The sequence below is a fragment of the Propithecus coquereli genome, unplaced genomic scaffold (assembly GCF_000956105.1).
Source record: "Propithecus coquereli isolate 6110/MARCELLA unplaced genomic scaffold, Pcoq_1.0 Scaffold386, whole genome shotgun sequence".
Taxonomy (NCBI): domain Eukaryota; kingdom Metazoa; phylum Chordata; class Mammalia; order Primates; family Indriidae; genus Propithecus; species Propithecus coquereli.
This window is the reverse complement of record NW_012149574.1, coordinates 1014200-1018822: the sequence shown is the minus strand read 5'-3', so window position 1 is coordinate 1018822 and position 4623 is coordinate 1014200.

Genomic DNA, 4623 nt, shown 5'->3' with positions numbered 1-4623 from the left:
GGCTCACCGTTTTCTTCTCTTTTTTTCTGTTTGCTTCCTTCCTATGAAGTTTCAAATTGTTTCTGTGTAAAAACCATTATGTTTTTATAATAAAGCTAGCTTTCGACTCTGATCTCACTCCAAATCTTTGGCTGGGCAAAGGTCTCTTCAGAACATTTTGTTTCAAAACAAATTAACAAGTCTATTTGGAATGTGTTAAATTGCTTTGCTTCTTAAGAGATCTACTTCCGAGTTCTCTATTTTATCAATGACACCAAAATTTTAACCTGGCTCTAAACCCAAAAATAATCTTCAAATAATCTTCAACTCTTCACACCAAATCCTATCAATTCTTTTTACCATGTTCATCTCTTCCTATTTCCCACCGCCATCTTAGATAAGGCCCCATTTTACACGTCTGTCTCGAAATTGTTTGTTTGTTTTTAAACTCCCAGTCTTTCTCCTACTCAAAGGATTTTATGCCCCAATGTCTCATCGATTTTTCCAGTTCACCACATTCATCACGTTGCTCTCCTGCTCCAAAATCACAGCACAATTTCCCACCATGCAAACTCTGGGTCCTGGCCTTCATGGCTCTACCTTCTTCACTGGCCAGTCTCATATGCCCACTTCCACCTAGTACAACACACAAAGGACCAGCATTATGAAGCTAATCATGTCATCTACTCTTCCCTCCTCTCCAGTTCAGACAGGTTCAGACAGCTTCTTCTCTGTGCTCCTTATTAGCTAGTTCACTGTTGGCTAAATCCATACTATTTTCCTACGGAAATGACCTTTCTGCTTTGCTCAGCTTCTGCAAATCCTACCAACTCTTTAAAGTCCAGTGTAAGTCTGTCCTCCTCTATAAAAACCTTCCCTCATATTTCTAGCTAAAACTAAATCTCTACCTATACCCTGGACTCTATTACTCCCACTGCTTAGTAAACTTGTTACATAATATGTTTTCTCTCTCATTTATTATTCATCTCTCCTTTCCCATTAGTGCTTGTCCATTAAAAAATATCCTTATTCACAGCATCTTAACATGAAAAACTCTCCATATGCTTATTAGTTTTTCCCACTAGACCATAAGCATCTAAGTGGTAGAAACTGCACATCTCTCATATTTGTATCCTCAACAATTAAGTAATGTAGCAATAAATGTCTGTTGAAGGAATATCTGGTCTTTCCTAATATTTTAGTATTAGGAAATCATTACATCATAGATTTTATGTACTTATGTTTAATTTAGCATCTAATGAAGACTCCATTGAGTCTGTTAGTTATTTGATATGGGTGTTCCTCAATCCTCCCCAAAATTCTAAAAAGTTCTCACAGCTGAATCTACCATTGACTACGACTGTACTCTCTTTAACACCTAACAGTGCTGGGTACATGGTAAGTACTCAATAAATACTTAGAGAACTGAATTAAAAACACAGTATTACACATTAATAGGAGCAACTTATCATGTCCTACTGATCTAATTAAAAGATCTGGCCTTCTGAAGTAGTGCAATTATACCCATATGAAAATTTTAATGAGAAAAAGAAAAATTACCCAATCGGACAGTTAACTTTACTCTTGGCAAGAATTGCACAAATATTTTATGGATAACAAGGGTAAACCTTTATAGCTCAGAGTAAAAGACTTAACGTATACATGCCTGTGCATATTGGAAGGAAGATTACATATTTAAGGGATCTGTCACAACGACAATCACTTAGATTGCACTAACCTTTAACAAATCCATAACAGGAGTACAGGACATAAGAATATTTAATAGCAAAACCACTTAATGCCAATCAACCTATGCTCAAGATGTACATAGCTGTCTTTGTATAATATATAACATGGCAATCATTTACTCATTCAACAAACATTAAGTACCTAGTAATGACAAATGTAATGTTAGGTCTAAAGCATACAAAGATAAAGACAACACAGTTCCTATGTTGGTGGGCTTCTACTTCTGCCATGTTGCAATGGTATTTAAGAATATAATGTGCATGGTACCCCTTGGAGTTGGTCAACATGGGGGCCATGGTTGGCAGTATGGTGGGGAAAGCAGATAAACACATACTTATGGCAATGTGGTAAGTGCCAACACAGAAATAAGTATAAGCTGCTATGGGGCCAGAGAAGAGAAAATAATCAATCTACTGAAGAAATCAGGAAAAGAAATGGAAAAAATTGATGTCTATACATGAATCCAATGCTAGTTAACGTATGAGGAAGCTACTAAGATAGAAACATCTGGGATGGAATCAAACCTGAAACTATCGTTATTAATACAAGCAGAGTCATGATGGTTGCAAGCCAAACCAATCCAACTTAAAGCAAACCATGGTAGAAGAGCCAAAAAATAAAATACTTCTTGTCATTAAGTTTGAAACACATATACATAAAAAGTTAAACTGCCACATGCTATAAGCATAAAGGGAGTCTCTTAAACAATATGTAGTATAAAATTTCGAAGGGAGCCAATCACTAAGAACTAGAATAAGCTACCCAGGAAACCTTCATAAAAGTATAATTAGAACTATTGGTGGGGAAGGGGAACATACGGAGAGGGTCCGTATCTTGAGAAAGGCCAATGTCTTTAACAAAAGCAGGGATCTAAACTGCATGTTTGTGGGACATTAGGGGGCCCAAAGGTTCATGCTGGGAAGCAGTGGGGGAAAGTTGGACACATGAATGAAGGCCTCATTTAGAAAAGTCTGGAAAACAAGCCTAGCTTTTGGACATTGTTCTAGATATAGACTCATTGTAGTTATCAGCCCTGGCTGCTGAATAAAATCACCTGGAGAGCTTTAAAAAATATGTCCATGGACAAGCCTTACCCCAGATCAAAAGTAAGAGAATCTCTGGGGGAAGTGGCCTGGGCATCAAAATTTAAAGGCACACAAGGTGATTCCAATGTACAGTCTAGATTGAGAACCACTGGACTAGAGAATGGAAAGATAAAGCATGACAGAAATGGTTAAGACCCAAACTGGATTTAAGACCCTGTTTATAAGAAACAAATTTGAGCTGATTACCTGTTGAAGCTTATCTTCTAATCTGAGTTAAACAATCTCAGTTTTCTCAGTGTTTCCTTTCCCTTGTGGACAAGGCTAAGCTCTAAAAACAGGAAAATAACCCATCAATTTCTCATACATGACTGGCTCACTGACTGTAAAGTCTGAAACGTTAGAACTTTACTTCCGTGATGTTCCACAGACAACTAACCTAGAAAATAACTATTTCAAATTTAAGCTGCTCTTAGAACCCTGCATTGCAGTGCTGTTACAATCTTCTAGGCTGCATCCATGACCAAATTTTACAAAACCATTAAATACAGAGAGACTCTAATATCCATGTATACAAAAGTCTTTTTGCTTAGAGTAGAGCAAAATGTGAGATTATAGTTCATTCTTGTAGTACCTGGATACATTATACTACTTCTGGTTTCAGAAGTGCAATGATTACAATGTATTTTACTTATTTTGTAACAAATACTTTCAGAGTACTTAACAAACAAAGGGAAACAATACATGTACATGTATCCCAAACAGCAACTCTGTATCACATTGAACAAGCATCCTGTGTGGGAGGAAAAGTCATCAAGGTGACTGGAGAGTATGACAGCCTGTTGATCCTTCAAAAGCAGGTTAGTCTATTTGGTGTCTGGTTTGTTTTTTGTTTTGTTGTGTTTTGTTTTTAAGAGAAAGTTAATATGGGAATATGCTACTCACCTAGGGTTTATTCAAAAATCTGTACATTGTTTATAAGTAAGGAACTGTCTTCTTTACCTGATAAGTTGGCCACGACTGTCACTATCTTGTTTTGTGTGGTGTGAAGTCACTATATCTATTTAATGGCGAAAATGTTATGAGAATACAAGTTGAAATTCCACACTTAGGTTTATGCAGTCTCTTATTTCCAGATAAGGTTAGACGCAAAGAACCATATCTCAATGTAAGGGGAGGGGGGAGAGGTTTGGAAGAGTGCGTAGGGTAGAATTCAACAATCAAACTGTTAAACATGAACAAGAACCCAGAAATCTTATCTTTCTTCAGGAAATATGAAAGCAGATTTCAAGAGGTGACCATTAGGTTGTACTGCTTTTATTCAGAAAGCAAAAGAAAGACTTCTTAAAAAGAAAACGCAAGCCGTTAACTCTTCGACATGGGGAGTTAAAAAGCAAGTCACATGAGTCTGACGAGCGGGTCCGAAAGAAATTCAGAGGGAAAGGCATGAGCGGGGATGAAGGAAACAGGAAAAGGTGAAGGAGGCGGGCAAAGGCCATCCGGTGTGAACCTGGCTGCCCAGCTCTTTATGCACCCAGGGCAGCATGGGGCCTCTCTCGCTCCGCGCGCGTCTGGGGGCCGGGGCGCAGGGCGAGCTCCCCACGGGCCTGGCAGCAGGGGGCGCGGGGAGGTCGGGGAGCAGAGGGGTGCGAGCACCGCCAGCGCTTGCACCACGCCAGGTGCCGCTCGCAGGGGTCCCCGGGAAGGAGGCACACTTTGCGCAGCCCTCGCCTCCGGGAGCAGGGAGGGGGTGGGTGGAGCTGAGCCCGGGGCCGCCCCCCGGAGCCGCCCCCGCAGCACCGGCCCCCGCCCCGCGCCCTGGCTGTCAGCGGCCCCCTCCCGCAGTCACTCA